Source organism: Bos indicus x Bos taurus, unplaced genomic scaffold (assembly GCF_003369695.1).
Source record: "Bos indicus x Bos taurus breed Angus x Brahman F1 hybrid unplaced genomic scaffold, Bos_hybrid_MaternalHap_v2.0 tig00002489_arrow_arrow_obj, whole genome shotgun sequence".
In the NCBI taxonomy this organism is placed as follows: Eukaryota; Metazoa; Chordata; class Mammalia; order Artiodactyla; family Bovidae; genus Bos; species Bos indicus x Bos taurus.
In genome coordinates this window covers 3990-28670 of record NW_020867536.1, presented here as the reverse complement: position 1 = coordinate 28670, position 24681 = coordinate 3990, and the positions used below count along the sequence as shown (strand labels likewise).

At 42.6% G+C, this 24681-nt stretch overlaps 1 pseudogene; it reads left to right on the top strand.

Annotated features, from left to right (window-relative positions):
• Window positions 1–11219: 11219 nt before the first annotated feature.
• On the top strand, window positions 11220–18684 carry LOC113888843 (annotated as a pseudogene).
• Window positions 18685–24681: the final 5997 nt, after the last annotated feature.

The following is a 24681-nucleotide window of genomic DNA, read 5'->3' as shown; positions in this document are numbered from 1 at the left end:
CTGGTTGCCAGGAGAAAACCCTTCATGAAGACTGTTGAAGACAAGGGTCTAATTTCTGGCCAGTTTTAGGCTCATCCCTATATTCTCATTGATGTTTCTGTTTCCTAACTTGACCCAAGCTCTTTCCTTAAGCAGTGAATCTTGTTATCCTTTTCCTATACCTGAGTTGGACTTCTGGTTCCAAAACCCTTGGCTTGATTTTACACCAGTGGATATTCTGATTCCTCATTTTCTGTGTTGTTTCCACATTTTATGGCTGTTACCCTGTAAGCTCCTTAGAGGGCAAAGAAACATCTTCCTGATCTTTGAATCTTGAGCCTGTGCTCTGGGCCAGATATCAGAGGATCAGCAAATATCTCTGGGGTAAAGGAATAACTAAATCTTCTCCCAGGATCTGGCCCAGCAAGTCTTAACATGTCTATCTACATAACTATAGATGGCTATTTGAAGAAATAGCATGGATAAAAGTATGTTATAAACAAATATGAATCCAAAGTTAAAATAAAACACAAAATAACAAAGTCTTACACATCATAACTTGGCAAGCTTCTGAGAAGAGATTCCAGTATCCTTTGTGATTTATTCAGTGGTGACTAATTTTAGCTTATTAGGATGGTGAATAAATTTAACTTTTTTTTTTTTTTTTTACAAACTTTTTCTGACAGTTCCTAAATCCCTCATATACTAAGTGGTTTTTTCCCGTTGTCTAACTGCCTGAGGAGGCAAAACACGGCATAAGTCAGTCCTATCACCATCTGTGCTCTAGAGGCTTCCATAGTTCTTACTCCTGTTTTCTCTTGGATGTGTCAAGTCCTTACTAAAAAAGAGATCACAGAGTGTCTATAATGCTTTTAGGAATCTCCAGAGAAAACAGGAAATGCTCTTATTTTGAAACCTACAAATTCTTTTCTATATCTTTATTTGATGCCAACAGTGAATAAAGAAATGGTCTCAATGTGAAGTTAATTAACCACTGTGCTTGAGAATGCTTAACAAAGTGCTGTGGCAGATGCTCTTGGTGCCAGGACCATACTTTCCCCAAGCGTTCTATGTGCCAGAGGACTCTCACACTGGTGGTTGTATATATTTCCTTGAGGACTTGATATGGTCACAAGAGCAGGCTTGACCCGTGATTGTAGACCGGTGGTACTAAGAGTCAATGCTCCTGGGAATGGTACTCCACAAATGGCGGATAGGGAGTGAATTGACACATATCTTTGGTGTTCCTAGAAGTCTCCAGCAGTTCTTTGTTGTGCCCAGTTGGGCATAGTGCCTGCTTGTACTTGCTTCTTTCCTTCCCTGACTTATCTCCCCACTGACCTTCCAGTGCTTCCTGGCTCACCTCCCTAATAAACTATCTTTAGATCCTTGTCTTGGGGTCTATTTCTGGGAAAGTCAAACTAAGACATTGACTAGAAACAGACATGGACAGTCAATGTAATTTCCTACTGGATTATTAAAATGTGCCCATGGAGGCAGTACCAGTATTCCCAGGTCTTAGTATTCAGATAGAATATGCCATATGCATAGCAATTGGCTGATAAACTGGGGCAGGATACACTAACAGTTTTTCACATTTCTACAATTTCTACAATTTAAATGAATGGCCTTTCCTCTGAGTTTGTCTTTTATAAAATGATATTCACAATAGATGGCTTTTTTTCCTTTTTAAAAATAAAATTACTCAGTGAATGATAGGTTGGCAACTATGTAATAAACCCAGAAACCAGCAATTTTCCTTTTCTAAAATTGAGCTTGTCTGTAAAAATCTAAAAGTCTTAGAGCACAGTTGTCATGGAAGATGCAAAGACATAAAAAGTGTATAGATATTTCAATGATTGCTAGCTATATATTTGTGAGAAAATCCGTTAACCCCTTCTGAATAAAGCAATGGTGACAGTGAGCTCAGAGGCTTCTTTGCAGGTCTAATTACCTTTGATGTCTCTGGCTTCAAGGTCTCTCAGATTGTAAAACATTAGAATCTGTCTTTGGTGGCCTTTCATCTTTCCTTTTCATGTATTTTTGCTTTTCTAAGGCCTACCTTAAACCCTATTCTGCTGTTTTTCCTAATAAACATATCCATTCTGAGGACATGAGCATGAACATCTCTTCAGTTCAGTTCAGTTCAGCTGCTCGGTCGTGTCCGACTCTTTGCGACCCCATGAATTGCAGCACACCAGGCCTCCCTGTCCATCACCAACTTCCGGAGTTCACCCAAACTCATGTCCATCAAGTCGGTGATGCCATCCAGCCATCTTATCCTCTGTCGTCCCCTTCTCCTCCTGCCCCCAATCCCTCCCAGCATCAGAGTCTTTTCCAATGAGTCAACTCTTCACATGAGGTGGCCAAAGTATTGGAGTTTCAGCTTTAGCATCATTCCTTCCAAAGACCACCCAGGACTGATCTCCTTTAGAATGGACTGGTTGGATCTCCTTGCAGTCCAAGGGACTCTCAAGAGTCTTCTCCAACACCACAGTTCAAAATCATCAGTTCTTTGGCACTCAGCTTTCTTCACAGTCCAAATCTCACATCCATACATGACCATTGGAAAACCATAGCCTTGACTAGATGGACCTTTGTAGGCAAAGTAATGTCTCTGCTTTTGAATATGCTATCTAGGTTGGTCATAACTTTCCTTCCAAGGAGTGTCTTTTAATTTCATGGCTGCAGTCACCAACTGCAGTGACTTTGGAGCCCCAAAAAATAAAGTCTGACACTGTTTCCACTGTTTCCCCATCTATTTCCCATGAAGTGATGGGACCAGATGCCATGATCTTTGTTTTCTGAATGTTGAGCTTTAAGCCAACTTTTTCACTCTCCTCTTTCACTTTCATCAAGAGGCTTTTTAGTTCCTCTTCACTTTCTGCCATAATGATGGTGTCATCTGCATATCTGAGGTTATTGATATTTCTCCCAGCAATCTTGATTCCAGCTTGTGCTTCTTCCAGCCCTTTCTCATCCTTTCATCTGTGACATGGGTGCAGGGGATATTTATTTAAGGTGATATGATGATGGCATTTTCAAGTTGTATATCAGAGTCCTTTGGTAGAATCTTGCTGAGTTGGTTAAGAGTTAAGTGGGACATGGGGCCCAAGGAGAGCCCAGGAGTTGGTTCCAGAAGAAAAGCAAAGTTGAGGCAAAGAAACCCTGACCCAGAAGCCTGTTTCTCTGGGAGATAAGGAGGAGGCAGATGATGTGGATTCAGCAAAGGCCCCAAACTGAGGTGTTCTGAGGCTGAACCACTTTTCCTCGCTTAGTAAACTGAGTTTCAGAAATGTAAAGCAAAGAGACAAAAGAAATTTATTTATAGACTTATAGGCAAACAGGTAACACAATGCCCTGGAAGTCTACCAGAGTGCCAAAACCAATAGCTTACAGTGAATGGTGTTGGAGCTCCAAAGAAGATGATTTAGCTAAAGGACCAGCTTAATCACTCAAGAGCTTTTGTGTAGCAGAGTTTTATTAAAGTATAAAAGGGACAGAGAAAGCTTCTGACATAGACCTATAAAGGGGGATGGAGAGTGCCCCCCTCCCTAGTCTTATCAAAGCCTTATATACTTTTACCAGACCCACTCCTACAACATACATCTTAAATTAACAGATTAGAATTAACAATAGAAAGGTCTTACCAGACCCACTCCCACATAAGATAACAAGATTAGTCAGAAGGTTCTTATTGAAAAGGAGAAATATGTCCTCAAGCAAAATCAATCCAGTTCAGTCTCAGTCCTGTCTGACTCTTTTCGACCCCATGGACTGTAGCACGCCAGGCCTCCCTGTCCATCACCAACTCCTGGAGTTCACTCAAACTCATATGCATCGAGTCGGTGATGCCATCCAGCCATCTCATCCTCTGTCGTCCCCTTCTCCTCTTGCCTTCAATCTTTCCCAGCATCAGGGTCTTTTCAAATGAATCAGTTCTTCGCATCAGGTGGCAAAAGTATTGGAGTTTCAGCTTCAACATCAGTCCTTCCAATGAACACCCAGGATTGATCTCCTTTAGGATGGACTGGTTGGATCTCCTTGCAGTCCAAGGGACTCTCAAGAGTCTTCTCCAAACCACAGTTTCAAAAGCATCAATTCTTCGGTGGTCAACTTGCTTTATGGTCCAACTCTCACATCCATACATGATTACTGGAAATACCATAGTGTTGACTAGATGGACCTTTGTTGGCAAAGTAATGTCTCTCCTTTTTAATGTGCTGTCTAGGTTGGTCAACTTTTCTTCTAAGGAGTAAGGGTCTTTTAAGGTTGCAGTCACCATGAAAGATAGTGTATCAAGCAAGATACATTGTTGTTATATAGTCCTTCCTGTTAGTTGCTCAGTCTTGTCCAACTCTTTGCAAGCCCATGGACTGTAGCCCACCAGGCTTTGTAACACCACGGACTGTAGCCCACCAGGCTTCTCTGTCCATGTGATTCTCTAGGCAAGAATACTGGGGTGGGTTGCCATTTCCTCCACCAAGGGGTCTTCCTGACCCAGGGACTGAAGCCAGGTCTAAGGCATGGCAGGCAATTTCTTTACCCTCAAAGCCACAAGGGAAACCCAAGCTTGATGGGGGCGGGGGCGGGGTGCTCATCTAAGTAAAAGTACACAGTAATGACATGGATCACAAGTCCCTCAAAAGTCTATGATCCAACAGATTAGGTTAGTAGTTCTAATTCCCCAGGCAGTTATGGAATGGTCAAAGAGACCAAAAAAGCTGACTGAGAAAGGAAAGTTCCATCCACATGCTTTGCCCATAGGCTTTCAATCACTCTCACACACAGCTACACCGTAGTTAGTAAAAATAAATCAGGAAACATGTATACTGAGAAAGCAGAGAGGCTAGAGCTCTGAGTGTTCTTCCTTGTCCTGAAGATCTTGGATGAGCCCCCAAGATGATACCTTACAGTGAACGATGTCAGACTCGTGATCTCCCAAGAAGATTTAGCTTCAGAATCAGGGACCAGGCTTGATTACTCAGAACTTTGGTGTGGCAAAAGTTTTATTACAGTGAAAAAGGGCAGAGAAAGCTTCTGACATAGACATCAGAAGGGGGATGGAATCCTTAGTATGGAGTTGTTTTAAGACCAGCTGTTTTGTTACGTAATCATTAGCTCTGGGCTTAAAGAAAATAATGTCTTATGTGACTAAGACAAAGCAATGTAGAAAAAAAAAGTTTGTTCTTTTCTCCTCCTTGAGAGTCCCAGACCTCTTTCTCCTCCTTGGGGATGCTGGACTTCTGATCAACTTACCTAAGAATTAACTCTCTCAAAACCATTGCCTCCAACATGGGAGGAGGAAAATGCTAGCAGTGACCTGCTTGTTCTCCCAGAAAGGAAGAGAAACAGGTGTCCAGATAGAGACCTGGCCTCGGGCTAGTGGCTGAAAATGGGGAGAAATGGAGAGCACTTGTTAGCATGAGTAGGAAGGGACCCAGGATGGTTGCTCAAAAGTCAACTTTGAGTCAGTGAATGTGTCAGATGCATGATGTCTTTCACCTTTTATTCTTCTCTGTTGTTGACATTATCTTCAAAGTTTTGTGCTTTCATCTTCTTTTAAAATTATTTTTAAAAGTAATACATTTAATGATTAAAGATTTGGTGAATATGGGTAAGCAAAAACAAGTCAGCAAATCACCAATAATCCCATGTTTTTTTTAGTTCATTATTTTTCCTGTTTTTTCTCTTTTGGTACTTATACATGCTGTTTGGGGTTTTAAAACAGTGGTATCATAAAATATATACACCTGTTTATTTATTATGTATGTTCCCTAACTTGTTTCACTTAATTTATGTTGTGAGCATTTCCTCAAATCACTAGTTTTCAAAAACATGATTTTTTTTTTAATGACAAAATACCATTTCACTTAGCTGCTTTCTGTTATGTGTCTGGCACTTGGCTACATTCTGAAGTTACAGATGTCAACAAGACAGAGCCACTTTCTTTCTTGAGGATTATGCCATTAGGGCTCAATATCTTAAGTATTATTGGAATTATAGATTGTTCCCAATGGTGTCTCATTGACCGTGGCTTCACTCTTGAATTAAGTATTGTTTGCAATGTATGAAAGTGAAAGTAGTAGTCGCTCAGTCGTGTCTGAGTCTTTGTGATCCTTTGGACTGTAGCCCACCAGGCTCCTCTGTCCATGGGATTTTGCAGGCAAGAATACTAGAGTGGGTTGCCATTCCTTTCTCCAGGGGAATCTTCCCAACCCAGGATTTCCTGCATTGCAGGCAGATTCTTTACTGTCTGAGCCACCAGGGAAGCCCATAATACTACTGAGTGCAGAGGGGTAAATCAGAAGTGTTTTGTCCTGGACTTTCCTCCTTTAACTGCTTTGTAAATTGGAATAACCAAAAAGGAGGTCATACTAACTTGCTGATGTCGACTGAGAAAATATAGGCAACCTAAAAGTTGAGAGTTAGGTTTTATTCGAGGGAAACACTTAGGACTTCAAGCCTGGGAGGCAACATCTCAAGTAACCCTTAGAAAACTACTCTGAGGAGGCAAGAGGGCAGGTAAATATACAGGAGTTTGGCAACAAAAGGCAGGTAGTCTTAAAGTCAAAAGATTCTTGTTAATTAAAGAAAACCAGATTATCTCAATTTAAGGCATCCCATGGATGGAGGAGACTGGTAGGCTGCAGTCCATGGGAACGTGAATGGTCGGACACGACTGAGCGACTTCACTTTCACTTTTCACTTTCATGCATTGGAGAAGGAAATGGCAATCCACTCCAGTGTTCTTGCCTGGAGAATCCCAGGGACGGGGGAGCCTGGTGGGCTGCTGTCTATGGGGTCACACAGAGTTGGACACGACTGAAGCAACTTAGCAGCAGCAGCAGCACTTTTCCTTGTATTGAAAAATGCAAGAGTGTGGGCTCACTGAAATCATTTCTTTGATATGTACCTCAGCTATCTGGGGCCAGTCAGTCAGTTCAGTTCAGTTGCTCAGTCATGTCCGACTCTTTTTGACCTCATGAATCACAGCACACCAGGCATCCCTGTCCATCACCAACTCCCGGAGTTCACTCAAACTCATGTCCATCAAGTCAGTGATGCCATCCAGCCATCTCATCCTCTGTCGTCCCCATCTCCTCCTGCCTCCAATCCCTCTGAGCATCAGGGTCTTTTCCAATGAGTCAACTCTTCACATGAGGTGGCCAAGAGTTTCAGCTTCAGCATCAGTCCTTCCAATGAACACCCAGGACTGGTCTCCTTTAGGATGGACTGGTTGGATCTCCTTACAGTCCAAGGGACTCTCAAGAGTCTTCTCCAACACCAAAAGCATCAATTCTTCAGCGCTCAGCTTTCTTCACAGTTCAACTCTCACATCCATACATGACCACCGGAAAAACCATACCCTTGACTAGATGAACCTTTGCTGGCAAAGTAATCTCTCTGCTTTTGAATATGCTATCTAGGTTGGTCATAACTTTCCTTCCAAGGAGTAAACATCTTTTAATTTCATTTATACATTCACAATGTTGTGCAAACTGTCACTGCTCTCCAGAATATCTTCATCACCCCAATAGGAAACCCTGACCACATTAGCAGTCACTCTCCACTCATCTTCTCCTCCACCCCAGCCCTGCATTCTGTCTCTCTGGATTTGCCTGTTCTGGCCTCGTTGTTTTTAAATAAAAAGACTAACTGAGGGGTAAGATACATTGAATCTCTTATATATTCACAGATGAATTAGAATTCTTCATGAAAAAATAAGCATACTGAAAATATAAGCATATTGTTTAAGGAAGGTGATAAATCTCAGTTCCATCTCAGGACATCAGTTCTTCCCACCAGCTATCTTTCTCACGCCCCTTGCCCCACGCTCAAAGATTAGTGACTCTTGTTGGAAGTCCATTCCAGTTCACATTCCTGGAAAGAAAAGCCCTTCTCTGATAAAGAGAACCCATGTCCTGTGGGGCCTAAATGTCTATATCCGTTCATTTATTGAGAAGGAAGGCTTTTCAGGTTTTATGTTGCAGCTGAAAAGCAAATCCATCTGCCCTGCCACTCCCAACAAGCCTGCAGCTTGTGCCTTCTGCCAGCTTCCCATGGTTGCAGGGTCCTCTGACTCCACAGCCTATCCTGGGCTCTCCCTCCATTGGTTGTAAAATCCGGGCTCCTGCATAGCTCACTTCCCCCACCCCTGCCTCACCCTTGAGCTGCTGGCTCCACTTGGCAAAATGCCCCAACACCACTAGAGTCTCCATTAGCAAGCATGTTTAAGAAATAAAGCAGGCATTCAGAGAGTCTTTTTTAAAAATTTTTTTGAGTATTTTTAAAAAATATTTATTATACATTAAACAGAAACCCCCAAGAAACAAATACGTAGCTTAATGAATTCTCATAAAGCCAGCATCCATGTAACCCCTACCAAATAGAACTTTGCCAGAACTACCCCCTTCACCCCCCAGCCCCTTGGGAACAACTGTCCAGGGTTTTCTAGTCATCACGTAACATTTTAAAAAAGATATATGCTAATGGATGTTTCTGAAACATTCCACAAAAGCCTTTTTAGTGCCAAAAAAGATATCTTTCTCCAAATGGAAGAATGAAATGAGGTAAATTTTGAAGATTAATTTTGAAAGGAGACAACTAAAGAGAAAAGGAATAAACTAGAAATATAATCATTGGTCAGTGTTTGCTACATTACTGTGGCCTGGGTGTCTGTCCTGGTGCCCTCTTTGTCTATTACTATACATGTGAGGGTTGCCTCTGCCTCCCTGTTTATAGCTTCCAGTGGCCAGGTGGCCCTGAATGTCTCTCTCGGATGCTGATTTTACTTACACAGCCCTTTGCAATCTCTTTCGTCCAGCTGGTTGACTGGCATGTTATAGATGCGGGTGTATAAAGAGAGGATATTCACAGTGCTCCCCTGTTATAGGCACTTTTGATCCATATATACTGGAACCCTACTCAGGATATGTGTTTCTGTGAGACACGGTCTATTTAGCAATGAGTGACAGAAAAGTCGAACTAAATTCTCTTTACTTTTAAAAGCTGGAGGCAAGCAGTTCCAGAACAGGTCAGCAAGGACTCCACCTCTGCCATCTTCAGGGTATTGATTTCATCCTCATGCTTGTGGCCTTGTGGTCACAATATGGCTGCCCTAGCTCCAGATATCACACACACATCAAAGGTAGGCAAGACAAAGGGAAAAGGAGCGATGCCAGGAAACAAACGCCTCTTTTGTGTCCATCTGTTTTGTCATGCAGCAGGATCTTTTCCAGAAACTCCAGCAGACTTATCTTAATATCTCTTTGGCTATAACTGAATCATATGGCCACTCCCTTGTTGCTGCACAGGAAGCTAGGAAAAAGATGTGTAACTGGCTTTTCAGCCTCAGTAATGGGAATGGCTTTTGGGTAGCTGATCAGCCTTATATGCTGCGTGTTTTAATACATGCACCTAAAAGACAAGGTTTAGTGATTTGAGTGACTCTCAAGGAGGTTAGATATGAATGGAGAGATGGGTAGAATTGGCATTTTTTTACCTTATTTATTCAAATGAATCATCTCTATCAGAGGTTGCATTTCAGCCAATAGTAGAGACCAGCCAGGTTATGTAAAGGATCTTGTATAGGAAAACAGAGAGATGCCGTCTTTGGTGACTGAGGGGTGCATGCTCTGCCTAGACAGTCAAGTGCAATGCATTGGCCAACAGAATCAACCAGGGGGCCAACAAGACACCACCCCTGCACAGTTTCCATTTGGATCTCCGTCTGGGATTCAGATGATGAAGCTTATCCTCTGATACCATTCCACGTGTTACATTTCATGTCTCAGGGATCGTTCTTTAGTGAGCATTGTTTATCATCTCCTGGGGAAAAGGCTCGCCTGTGCCTCTTTTCACAGACTCTAGGACGTGTGCCATGACCAACCGCCAGTACAGCTGTAAAGACACGGAAGAGGGGCCACGCTGTCTGTGTCCATCTCCGGGCCTCCACTTGGCCCCCAATGGAAGAGCTTGTCTAAGTAGAGTATCTGGAGCTACCTCTTCCCCTGAATTCTCCCTTTACTCCATTCCTGCTTTTTCATCCGTCACAACCTACTTGTTGACTAGACATCAAAAGTTCCTGAAATGACAGATTTATGTCCATGACAACATTTATAGCATGAGTGTTCTAGATGCACTTTGCTGTGCTAGAGGAAACACTTTTCTATAATTTGTTGGGTTGCCTCATGCCATGATGGAAAAAGATACAAGTAACTTTATTTTTGTATATTTACCCTGCACTTTTTACTTCAACCACCAAGTTGTATATACTCTTAGTGTATTTAACTATATTGCACTAAAGATAGATAATATTATGACCAAGTTAACACATAGCATTAATATGGGATGTCAAACCAAACAGAATGTTGAAAGAGTTCTTAATCTCTTTTGATGGAAGCAAGCAAATAGCACTATGATTTAATATTCTAACTTCTGGACTACAATAGAAATATTTTTCAGTTGAAGTCGTTGGTGTTTATTTACCGTAAATGTATTGATACATAACTTGATAAACCACATTTAGAAATCTCACTCAAATAGATCCTAAATCAGTTAACCACTTTAATAGAAGTCTGTATAAATTAAAATTTTGGTTCTGCTCTTTGAGAGCATGCAAATATTTAATTCAATTCATAGGGTTTAGTGCTCTTCAGTAAAATCAGATTTATGTCAAGGCTAATTCTTGACCAAATGAATCCAAGTGTTCACCCACCTCTTTGATTTGTCGAGTGCCCTTTGTATTGGAGGAGGAACTTTATGTACATGAAAGTCATCCCAGAAAAATAATTTTGGTCAATCCAATACTTATTCATTAATTATATCAAGAATGCAAAAAGAACAATAAGCCAGCACCAAATTTCTTGTTTAACCACTGTTTCAAAATAATGATGGTTCCAAATTTACTTGATTTGACATCTGAGAGTTAAGGCAAAGTCTGAGTCTTAATGGTTTGGTCAGCACAGCTGTCAGCCCCTCTGTGATGGGACTTTCCATGGTAGCAAAGGAAGGAAGCCTCTTGTCTCCTAAGTTACATCATGGCTTCATTCCATTTGACCCACGATGCATGTATCAGTACATTCTTTAAAAACCGTGTTTCTATGATTTTGGACAATATGACAGGATTTGGAGGCGGTTGCTAATAATTATTTCATAAAATGCAAGCTTTGAATGTTTGTGTATTAGGTTTGCCATGCAATATCCACAGCTGGAAGGATATTAATTCCTTCAGCAAAATGGAGTGTCTGTGTACCAAGTGCCAGCCGTATGTTCCCTGCCCCAGAAAAGGCAGGGCCTAATGAGAGAGAAAATGTGAATAGAAGTAATGCCATTACAGCAAGGTAACACCTCTAAAATAAGCTGTACAAAGTGATAGAAATCCAGTGAATGTGCCTCAGGGATCCAGAACTCTTCCCGGAGGATAGGACATTGGTAGCAGAATAATCAGAGTTTCCAGTGAAGAAACCACACGTGTGTGTGTGTGCTGTGTGCTCTGGGTGCGGGTACGAGAGTGTGTTGGAGGACTCCATCTTTGGGGAGTCCAGAAAGCTCATCACCAAAGATCTGGTGCAGAAGGGGTACCTCAACTACCGCCAGGTGCCCAAGAGTGATACTCCGGGCTACGAGTTCCTGTGGGGCCCGAGAGCTTATGCTGAGACCAATAAGGTGAAGGTGTTAGAAGTTCTGGCCAAGATCCAGGATACGGTCCCGAGTTCTTTCCCAGACCTCTATGATGAGGCTCTGATGCCGGTGCCAGCCGGCAAAGTCGATCAGGTCCCGAGAACGTGCACGGCGGGGCTGAGAAAAGAAACTACAGCAAGAGACTACAACAAAGATGGGGTCGAGAGGTTCAGACACGTCTCCATGAAGGGACGCAGTCTGACACCAACTTTATTCAGCATCTTATATTTATACAGAAGAGCGTGAGAAAGACAAGACAGTTGACATTTTTTCTTGGTTGACCTATACATCTTACAAAAAGTCACAAGAAATCTTGAGAGCATGGGAATGGCACCGTGTTATTATTTCTTACACCAGATAACATTTCCCTGTGTGTGAGAAGTTTGCACAGAACTCCAGGTGTCTGCAGCAAATAAGCACCTAATCTCTGGGGTGGTGGGACAGAGAGCTATGTTTGCAAGCAAACCCTCAAGGACTGAGGCAGCTCCCAGATCTGTGTCCTTCGGACAAAGGACCCCATTCTCACGGGCAGCTCCCCGCACTCTGAGACATCAGGTGGAGAGAGCAGGGCTGAGAGGCATTCCCATTTCTCCAGCTATGGCTGAGGCCAGTGCATCTTCCAGGGCCAAGTCCTACAGCTCCTCCCACATCTAGGGAGGGGTCAGCACACTTTGTTCCCTTTGTGTTGGAAGAGAACAGTCCAGCTCTTAAATAGCGCGGGGTAGTAGGGGTGGGGGGAACAAAACCCATATGTTCTTCACAGTTTTAAGTAGTATGGGAGTTTAGGTACAGTTTTAACAAAATATGCATGTTTTCCTTTTATCCATATGAATAATATCTCTCAAAATTAGATGATTTAGTTAGGGAGGTAGAGGTGTTTTGTATTTTTAAGTGTTTAAATAAACCTTCATAAGGTTTATTTTGCTTCAGAATCTAGGTTTATTAATGTCATGGATGTCATGTTTATTGCTGTTAGGTTTAAGACTAGGAGTTCATTATTTGTAAACAAGTTGAAAAGACTTCAATATTTTCCTTATGGTCCAGAACAAGGTAACATAACATTGGAATAGAATTTTACTTGGAAATGTGTAAGAATCCTAGAGATAAGTATTTGGGATCACAGAGCTTTCAGAGTAAACGCTGGTTTATTCTGCTTGTCTTCTTATCTGTCTTCTTTCCTTGTAAAAGTTAATAACATGAACTTAGATGTGTTTAGCTTATTCAAACTGTATGACACTTAAACCATAATAAAAGAGAATCTTTGCTCATTATTTCCTTTTCTCCCAAATTAATTGACCATCTTCTGTTTAGAAGGCTGTCTTATAGTACTGGGTTGGTAAGAAAATGAAGCCCAAGCCACTGCCCATGGAATTTTGAGTGTGGCAGCAGGTACCATATAAGAAAGGTGGTGAGCTAACTCTAAGGAATAAACAAATCATAAATTTAAATGGGGTAGGTGTGGAAGAGGAGGTTCCAAATGAGAGCAAGCAAGTCGAATTTACCTGATTAAGGCGGCATTGGGTCCTGGGAAACGTCTAGTTCCTCGGTGGGAGGTCATTTTCAGTCCAGATGCATGATGGGCTAGATGAAGCTGTGAGAGTGATGCCAGACACTCATATGATGGTTCTCAGAGGTGAGTCTGTAAACCTGGAATATATCTAAACCACATGTTCACCATTATTTGGGGATATCCGAAAACCATAGGGAATGGAAGGGACCCTGTGCACTTGAGCCAGGGCAAGTGAACACTCAAAATACACATTTTCATCAAAAGCTGTCCAGAGAGTGTTGGGGGCCAGAGTGAGGCACTCCACCCATGGCAAAGGTCATGAGGAAGGAGGCTCGACATACGCAAAGGCGGGATTGGGCCTCAGGAGTCCCCCTGGAAATCCTCGAGCATCTATCCCCATAACCAGAGCAGGCAGGCCTGCTTTACTACTTTGTGCTCCCACCTACACCTCTGACTTTACGGGGGGCTGTCCCCCACCACCTCCTTCAGAGAAGGAGTTAACCTAGAGCTCCAGTTAATAAAAACTCCTGGGCATGACAAGAGTGTTTTAACCTACAAACTCCTCTGAAGGTTCTCTGGCCTGCCTGACAGGCTTGTCCGGCCACATGTGATTGCTCATAGCCTCCCAACCGTGAGAGGCATGAGATGCTTTAAACCTTCTAAAAACAGGTTCCTTAGAAAAGTTAGAAAACTATTAGTATAAGTATAATGGGCTGATTAAAAATTGTGTTGGTGAAGGGTTTTTCATTTGTTGAGCCAATGTTTGTTGCTAAGTCTCCATATCCCCTGCTCTTACACACATTAATGAATATATAGAAGAAATAAGTATTAACCTTTGATATTAATCACGTTAGACCTTAGGCTAAGTAAATTCTTTCCTTAACTAAAACCCACTACACCCTCACCCTATAGGAATGTAACTTTATTTGGGTGGCGTCTGTTTTAAGAATAATCACCCCTGGAGAAATAAGTGTCCTGGTTGACTGACCACTGTCAGAAGGAGAGGGTCATAAATTGTCAGCAGGCCCTCTGACCAGAAGATGATGTAACACCCCTAAGACCTCTGTATACATTTGTATGAAGCACCTGACTTTGATAAAAGTCAGGACTGCTGACCCTGCATGACTTTTGCATAACATCTCAGTGTATAAAAGTAGACCATGGAAAATAAAGAATTAGGATCAGTTCCTCGAAAGACTGGTCTCCCCATGTCGCTCTCTCTCTCACTCTGGCTGAGTCTCCATCTGGAGCGCGGAACCCGCCACTCTTACTAATTATGCCTGGGCTTCTAAGATCTGACTGGGGAGGCCTCAGTGTCTCCTCTTCTTCAGGAGAACGGAAGGACACCTGTGGCCTACGTAAGTGGTGCAAACTTCTTGTCTTGAAGTTTTATTGGTCTCCCACGTAAACCAAGCTACTCAGCCTCTTTTCTCCACTGAATTTTCCTACTGAGCTATCCTCATTCTATTACTCTTTACATCTCTAATTAATATCTAATTGAAGCTATTGTATCCTGATCCTCATCAATGCCGTCCCCGCTTCGAACTCCCTGGATCAGCCAGGGCTGGACCCCGGCAAGAGAGTTTGGGAGAAATAAGGGTGATACCCATTGAAGCGAGATGCCAAGACGTCACTGGACCGTCCCTCTTTTTCTGGGATGGGAGCACCAGAACTTGCTCTGTTAAACGGGCAGTTTAATTAGGTTATGTTTAGTGTAATTTGGCAAACTTTAAGGGAGGGCTCAATTTTTACTGTCAGTGGGATTAAATTAGGGGTGGTTTGGACAAAAACAAGCACCTGAGAGGGAAGTTGCTGGTCCTTGAGACAATGAACTTGTCCTTACATCCATGTGGAGAAGATAACCCCAAACACATATTAAAACAGGTGCTCAAATAGGGAAATACTGCTTAGTTTTACTTGCTTGGGAGCATTAGTGCTGATGTGGATTTGATTATTGTTTGGAGTTGCATATTATCTAGCCTGGAAATAAAATTATGTGATGGAAGTCTGTTATCATTCGGGGTCAAAATCACCTTTGTAATAACTACCATTCATTCAAAGTACCAAAGCTTGTCTCATACTATGCCAGGTGATTTACATACATCACACATGTCTGTGGTCCTACACTATAGATGCTTTCAAACACAATTTGCAGATAAAGAAGCTGGAATAAAGAAGCTCAAATTCAAAGCTCATAAATGATAGGAGCTGGACTGAACCCCAGCACTGAATTCCTCCAGAGCCCATACTGTGCCACTTGTCCAGGATGAGGCCAATCTTGGGTCACTTCCTCTTTCTGAACATTAGTCCAAAAGGTATTTCACATGTTAAATAGCAGAATTTCATACCCCAAACACGGGTTTGGAATAAAAGGCCCCAGAAATAAGTAACAAAAAATGAAAATAAAAGTGAAGTATGTATAAGGAAGGAGACAGCATTCAGTGACAATTTATCTACAAAGGAAATATCAGTAAACCGCAATAGATCAGGGATGCAGAAAATCATTTAATTCAGCCCCTTCCTTTCAGAGAGTAAACCTGTTAGAGTGAAGGTTCTACAAGAGGCTGTGTCTGGCCAGTGAAGAGAAGGAAGAGATCAGCGTGTTTTCTCTGATAGCACACCACCTATGCTGGAGCCCCTCCCGGACTGCAGCTTCCCCATCACTCCTGGGACTCTACCCATTCTCTGTGAGATGTGTTGCAGGCAGACTAAGACTTTTCAAAGACGTGGCATTTCCCAAGAAGTCTTTCATAGAAGACACAGGAGTCAAGGTAAAGACAGATGAATGAGGAACTGAAGTCACAGAGAGACTGGCCTGTCTCTGCTCTCAGAAGGCCAAGACAGGGCTGCCAGGCTGCGCATTCCCTCACTTCTTTTCAGGGCTTGCAAGGACATGGTCTTTGGTCTACATGGGTCACCTTAGGTTGAAAGAAAGAGGAAATCCAGAGTCCCCCAGGAGTCAAGGTGAGGCATCTGAGTGAGGGCATACCCATACACTGAACACAGAGGGCCCCAAGAAGCCTGAATCCTGATGTCGTCCCTGAAGGCACAGGTAGGAGTAGCCTCGTGTGGCATTCCCAGACTTTCCCTCTCTGGCACCACAGGGAGTGAGGACCTTAGTCTGAGAGAGCTCCCTTACGTAAACAGAGAAAGGAGCCCCACACCCTGCCAGGAGTCAAGCTTTAGACTTATGAAACCCTCTGACCTCAGAACTCTGAGGAAACCACACAGAACCCTGCCCTTCCTGGCATCCCTGGGATACCTGCTCATTGTTGACATGACATGCCCATTTCCTTCTATGAAGTCACAAGTGGGGTTGGGACATGGTCCAAGGGGTATAGCCTAGGGCCAGCAGTGAGATTATTTCCAGGTGTTCCAGAAACCAACTGAATACCCTGAAGACGAAGGGAACCACACACCCCATAACCATATGATTCATCTCATCCTCTGTGCCTCAGAAGACCAAGGACAGGTATGGACGGATGAGGAGAAGCTTACTTTTTCCTAGGGGTCTCATGGAGATGCTTGCCCTACTATAAGAAAGTATAGTAGTAGACGGGGTGGACCCAAGGGGAAGGGAGGGTAGACTTTCAGGCCACAACAGAGGTCAAAGCAAGGACTGAGGGATCATCTACCAATAAAAGAAGTGATCATGAATCCAGCCCTGTTCCTTGTAGCCCTTGAAGAACCAGGGCAGAGCTATCAAGCTGAAGTTCCACCAACATTTATTTATATCAGGTGTGTAGGAAATGAAACCCTTAGTATGAAGGTGCAGATACTATTCCAAGAAAGGGGTGGGGACACCAGGCCCTATGGGGAACCAAAGGAAGTACTCTTAATTCATGTTGAGGACTCCAGAGGCCAGGACAGAACACTTCCCCCTGAGCACTCAGTACTGGGTGATAACTACTGACTGGGGTGATAAGCTGAGGACCTCTTCATTTCTCAGAAATCCCAGGGAGCTTTGTGATGCCAACTAGAGAACAGCAGAGGGAATGGGTCCTATGACTGGCCACTAGTTGGGTGGTGGTCTTGAATGCGAAATAACAGATGCCTCTGTGTAGGAGGCTACCAGCCCTTCTGTCACCCCAGCGTGCCTGAGGCAGGGGTAGCAGGATGAAGCCTAAAGATCACTTTAATTTCCTTCAATATGTTTCCCAAAGGACAGCTGATTAGGAGAATAGGAACCCTGAGGGTTTTCAGAACAGTGCCCTCAAGAAAACCACAAATATAGCCTTCCTGATAACCAAGGTGGTATTTCCCTGCTGTGGCTGCACACTCAACCTTCGTCTTCCTGTGTGCCCTTATCACTTGCCCTCCTACTCACACTTCTAATCATTGTCCCCCAGCGCAGTCATCATGCCTCGGGGTCAGAATCATAAGCTCTACATCCATGAGAAATGCCACCAGGCCCAATATGAGCCCCAGAGTCAAAAGGGAGTTCAGCCCGCTGCAGTAATGGAAGAGCTTCCCTCTACCTCTTCTCTTTTAGAAGATAATTCACAGAGCTCATCAGCTACTGGGTCAAATAGCACTTCCCAGGGGTCTTCGGAAGCCCCATCTACTACCAGCACTTTTTCTTTCAACTACTTCTGACACAAAATCTGATGAAGAAGATACCAGTCAAGATGAGGAAGATTCAGGTTCCTCCGATGTCTCATCTTCTACCGAGAACACCTACAGTGATACTCTGAACAGCATGACAAGTTTGTTGGAACAGTTCTTCTGCATAAATATAAAATGAAGCAGCCCATCATGAAGGAAAACATGCTGAAGATTATCCACCCAAGATACCATAACCGATTTGCCGAGATTCTCAAGAGAGCCTCTGAACACATCGAGGCTGTTTTTGCAGTTGACTTGAAGGAAGTTGATTCAACCATCCACTCCTATGACCTTGTCAGCAAACTGAACCTGCCCAACAATGGGAGAGTGTGGGATGGTAGGAGCTTACCTAAGACCGGTCTCCTGATGACAGTTCTGGGTGTGATCTTCGTGAAGGGCAACTGTGCCGCTGAGGAAGATATCTGGAAACTCTTGAATATGATGCGAGTATATGCTGGGAGAAAACACTTCATCTACTGAGAGCCCAGGAAGCTCATCACCAAAGACTTTGTGACGATGAAGTACCTGGAGTACCGCCAGGTTGCCAACAGCGATCCTCCACGTTACGAGTTCCTGTGGGGCCCACGAGCCCATGCTGAAACCAGCAAAATGAAAGTCTTGGAATTTTTGGCAAAAGTCAATGATACGGTCCCCAGTGCCTTCTCATCACAATATGAAGAAGCTTTGCGAGATGAGGAGAGAGCTCGAGCCACAGTTCCAGCCAGGCCTGGCACCACCAGGCATGTTCCACGGCCACGTCCAGCAGCTTCTCCCGCCCCTACTGAAGACCAAGACTTTTAAAAAATCATCCAGATAAGAAAATTTGACATCAAAATAGGGACTTTTGCCGAAATGGGAAGCAATCCCACAATAATACTGCTGGGACAATGGAATGAAAAAATAAAATGAAAAAATTTCAAAACATGATCAACCTTGATTGTTTTCCATCTTTTCTGTCTTCTGTTTTGTAAATTAAATAATTTATGCCTCGATATGCTTCTTGAAAGATGCAGGAGGTATTAAATCTTAACAAGTTAGACCTCTTACTGTCGTCATTTATTTTTTGAGCATCTGCTCTTTGAAAGGCTATATGCTAGTTCTGGTGAGGCTAAGATCAAGACCTCCCCTATGCCCATCAACTTTAGAAACAAGGAGCTGCAATCACATAAGCAAGATCTTGAGATAGCCTTTAGGAATGGCAGGAAAGTAAAAAGACTATCCAGGAAGAAATCTCTACCTGGAGTAACATACTGATTTGTTAGGCTTTCCACAACAAAACCCCACAGAATGGGTGGCTGAAATAACGGAAATTTATTTTCTCAGCATTCTAGAGGCTGCAAGTCCAAGATGAGGGCTGGTTTACCCTGAGGCCTCTCCCCTTGCCTGCCAGGTGGCCACCCTCTTCACTTGGCATTCCTTTTGAGTGCATATATCCCTGCTGCCTCCTTTTGTGTCTCAATTTCCTATAGTCACACTGAGTTATGGCCCATCCTAATGACTTCATTTCAACTCAACTGTCGCTTTAAAGACCTTATTTCTAACTACAGTTGCATTCTGAAGTACTCTGAGTTATGCCCTCAATATGCATTTGTGGAGGGGACACAATTTGGCCCCTAACAGACAGAAATCTCAATGTAGGAGATTCCAGTGCACAGACTGGTATTCTACACACATTGTCTCCAGGGAGTTTCTGAGATGTAAGGGTGAACTCCCTTGAGGTGTTTAGGGAAGGACATTCCTCCCTTTACCCCTTTTGAATTCTTGTGGTTAGACTACTAGTAAACTTGACACAAGACAGGGTAACAGGAGAAAAAGAGACAAACTGCAATTCACGCGCACAAGAAGTGTCATAGAAATGGGACCTAAGAAGTGGGCAAAGCAGGCAGCTTCTTTATTTTGTAGACAACAAAACAATTTGTGAGGAATCGACAGGACAAATCAACTTAGGTTTTAGGTACTCAACTAGTAAGGAATCTAAACTGAATCTGTACCCAGGGTAGTAAATGAAAGACTTAACAAGGTGTGTGTATACAGGCTTCTCTGCTTGAACTGCCTATTTCTGGTTAGAAGGGTTTCCCTCTGTCTCCAGATGCAGGCAGTACATCCTTCATATGAGATGTATTTCCTGCTCTCAGGGAGGCAGATATCAGGGGGCAGCGGAATGTCCCTCCTCTGTTGGCTGTTTCTTAAGTAACTTGAATTCAAAATAATCAATATGCCACTGTTATATTTGGGGGCAGAGTGCCCTAAACCTTGACAGGTCCCTCCTCTGAAACTTGCCTGCAAGTCTCACATGGTAAAAGCTGATCTGGTCACTGTGGAGAGAGAGAATGGATTAGTGGAGTCCTCCATTTCATGGCAGCAGTTGCATAATTCTGAGAACAGGTCAGTTCATTTAAAGAGTGGTATCTCATTTCAATAGGTGGTGATGCAGGTGGGCTCCCAAAGCTAGGGCTAGGGTGCAAGCGGTATCAGGTAGTTATTAATAAGAGGCATTTCTAAGGAAACAAAAGAAAAGCAGACAGTAATGATTGGAGCTGGTTATAAACCAGTTTCTGAGCCCAGGGGGTAGCCCGTCAAGAAGTTTTCTAGGTGTCAGGATTGAAGCAACTATTGCAGTTTGAAATGTCTCTATCACAGTTAGCAATATCTCTGGGTGATCAGGTTAACTTTCTGAGTGGCTCGTACAGCAACAGGCATGAAGTCTATTTGAACATAAGGTGTTGTGACAATTTCTCTGATCTTTGCATCAAGTCATCTAGCTTCACGTTGCAGGACTTCAGGAAAATGGCAATGTTAGTTCTCAGTGATTCAAGTCAAAAGAATGGGAGAGTGAGCAGATCAAGATGGCAGAGGTGTATCGCTTGGAGCTTACCGTCTTCCCACAGACACATCAAAAGGATGGGAGAAATTGGTAATTTTAGTAAGAAAGTTGCAGCTAGATACAGGTGGACACTAGAAAAATTCAGGATCCAACCCAGTTTGCAGGTAAATAATAAAACTTCAAGGAAACGTAATACCACTAGAACCTAATACCCACACATGTGTAGTACACTTTCTATCGAACCAATTTTTTCTGTCTATCATCTCCCTCATTTCTACTGAAGACAGGAAGACTAAGACCTAATTTGTTTCCAAAGAAGTCTAAATTCAATAAACTTGGCCTGATTATTTATCTAAGTACAGTAAGAATAACAATTTGCCAATAGGTGCTTTTAAATCTGCTTTGCTGGAATGGTTCATAAGGAGTCTTCAGAAGGAAATTTTAATAGCCTCTTGAGGCTAGGAAGCCACAGCAAAGACTTGTTGTCAAACCTAGAGATCTGGATGAATTCCTCTCTTCCTGAAGTCCCTAAAACATCCTAAAGTTCCTGTGCCTGCCAGAAGTGATCTTCATTACTCACCTGGTAAGGCTGATGGGAATTCTGTCAGCAAGGTCCCAGGCTGTTTTTCCAACGGGTTTTTATGGCTCCCTATGGTTAACCTTAGTTTCCTCAAGTTATCTGGTCATATCCAAGTCTACCTGTGTCTGTCAAATATGACATTCCAGTCAAAGTCTCGGCAGTGTAATCAATGTTTCCACTTGTGTCCCGCTACAAGAACAGATTCTCACTGAACTTTTGAAAAATAACAATTTTCCTAAGAAAAGAAGAACACTGAGAATTTCTAATTTCTGGAGTGATATGGTAGGAAGAGAAAAATTAATGTTTCAATTCTAATGACAAAGGTACAATTTATCAAATTGCTGTGTTAAAAAATTTCCTTATATCTAGAAAATGAAAGATTTTTAAAAGACAGTAATCTCTCAAAAAATCAGGAAAATTATCATATTTGTAATTCATTAAGCCCCATGTTCCTAATTCTTATATTGCCAGAGTCCAGTTTTTGTATTGTTTCTGTCAATCCTCCCTGAAGTTGGTGGCTCATAAGGATAATGATAATTTCAAGAAGCCTGCAAGGTTTTGGTTAAAGTTCATATAATTTGCCCAGGGAAATGTATGCCTGGATCACACTTGATAAACCAAGGAGAGAACACATTTTCTCACACTTTCTTTGCCACCGTAAGGGAATCAGCCTTGCAGCAAGGGAAGGCTTCAACTCATCCAGAAAATATAGGAATGACAAGAATATTTTGATGACTCATCTGTTCTGTTCAGTCTCTCGGTCCTGTGTGACTCTTTGCAACTCCATGGTCTGCAGCACGCCAGGCTTCCCTGTGCATCACCTATTCCCAGAGCTTGCTCAAACTCATGTCCATTGAGTAGGTGATGCCAACCATTTCATCCTCTGTCGCCCCCTTCTCTTCCTGCCTTCAATCTTTCCCAGCATCGGTGTCTTTTCCAATGAGTCAGTTCTTCACATCAGGTCGCCAAAATACTGGCGTTTCAGCTTCAGCATCAGTCCTTCCAATGAATTTTCAGGAGTGAGATGCTTTAGAAATGACTGGTTAGATCTCCTTGCAGTCCAAGGAACTCTCACGAATCTTCCCCAGGAGGAACAAGATGGCAAGAGGAGTTGGTGGACATGGAATACATCTCTCTCCACGGATACATCAGGAATACACCTTCAGACACAGAAGTGCATGCAGAGTACCAGCTGAGAGTGGACAGGAGTACATGACCAGCAGAAAAGAATGTATAGACCCACGCAAAACATAAGGTCAAGCCCTGAGCCTTTAGAGTGGATCCACTGGCTTCAAGATCCTAGACTAGCAGAGAACTAACCCTAGGATATCAAATAGTGAGAACTGACATAAAGGAAACCACAGGAATACAAGACCCGGCATCACCAAACCACTGATAGCACCCTGTGCAGGACGCCTCATCTAAACCACAAAGACAACAAAAATACAAACCCGATCATCGGCAGACAGAAATACCACCTTACTCAGCCATGCCCATAAGAGGAAAAAGCAAACAAACAAACAAACAAAAGCTCAGCGCAAATCTCATTCTATAAGAAGCTTACACAAACCACTGGAACAACCTTAGAGGGCAGAAACAAAAAGGAAGAAAGAATTCAACCTTGAAGCCTGGAAAAGGAGACCTCAATCATGATAATTAAAACAATAATAATAATAATGAAAAAGGAAAAGAAATACTACACAAATGAAGGAACAAGCCAGAAACACAGAAGTCCAAATAAATGAAGAGGAAACAGGCAAACTACCTGAAAATGAATTCATTGCTAAAGGGAATGCAGTGACACTGATACTTTCGAAACTGTCTGGCAAATTCTTTTAAGCTAAATATAGTCTTATCATATGATCTAGCAAATGAGCGTTAAGGTATTTACTCAAAAGAGCCGAAACCTTAAGCCCATCCAAAAACCTTCAACCAAATTTTAATAGCAGAATAAGTCATAGCTGCCAAAACCTGAAATCACCAAAGATGACCTTCAGTACATGAGTGGATAAACAAACTATGGTAAGCTACATGGAATGCTATTCAGTCCTGGAAGAAAACATTTCAAACCGTAACAAGTTATAGAGACAATTCAAAGTATATTGATTAGCAGAAGGAGCCAGTACAAAAAGCCTACATACTGTATGAGTCCATCAGTGTTACAGTCTGGAAAATGCAAATCTTTAGAAAGAGTAAAACGTTCAGTAGTTGTCAGGGGTTCCAAGTGAGGTTTTGAGGGATGAACAGATGGAGCATGGGAGATCCATAGAGCATTCACACTCCTCAGCATGACACGGTGTTGGCTGAGTTGATACTATCATGCATCTGTCAAACACTAAAGAACTGTAAAACACAAAAACTAAAAGGTATTGTAAACAATGGACAATAGTTAATAATAACATGTTGACATTAGTTGATCAACTGTAAAAAATGAACTTGTATCCATTGAACCAATACAAGATGCTAATAATAGAAGATACCAAGTGGAGGAAGAGAGTGGCTGTATGGGACCTCTCTGTTCTATCTGCTGAATTTCCTCCAATCCTAAATCTGTTCTTTTAAAAAAGAAATACAGAGGGGCAACAAACTCATAAACACATGAAAAGAGGAGCTACATCACTCATCATGAGAGAAATGCACATCAAAATTACAATGAGGTGTCACCTCATACAGGTCAGAATGGCCATCATCAAAAATTGTACAAGCAGTAAATGCTGGGGAGAGTTTAGAGAAAAGGTGGGAATGGAAATTGATATAGCCACTGTGGCGAACACTGGGGAGATTCCTTTAAAACTAGAATTAAAACTACCATATGACCCAGTAATAGAAATGCTGGGCATATACACTGAGAAAAGAATAGTTGAAAAAACACCTGTATCCAGTGTTCACTGCAGCACTGCTTACAATAGACAGGACGTGGAAGCAAAGAAGACTTCAACTGACCGATGACTGGATAACGAAGTTGTGGTAGCCACATACAATGGAATATTAGCCATAAAAAGGAACTAATTTACGTCACTTGTAGTGAGGTGGATGCACCTAGACCCTGTTTACAGAGCGAAGTAATTTAGAAACAGAAAAGTAACGTACATTAACGCATATACATGGAAAGTAGGAATGGTACTCACGAACCTGTTTGAAGGGCAGGAGTAGTGACACAGATGTGGAGAATGGACCTGTGGACACAGCAAGGGAAGGCGTGTGTAGGACGAATTGAGAGCGTGCCACTGACAAATATAGAGTCCCATGTGTACAAAAGATAGCTGGCGGGAAATTGCTATATAGTACAGGGAGCTCAGCCTGGTGCTGTGTGACAGCCTAGAGGGGTGAGATGAGGGGGTGGGAGGAAGTCTCATCAGGCAGGAGGAATATGTATAGGAGAGCTGATTCATCCTGTTGTATAGCAGAAACAACACAACATTATAAAGCAAGGATCTGTCGATTAAAACAACTTTTAAAAGTCTACTAATTTAAAAACTAGAAAAAATATGGATAAGA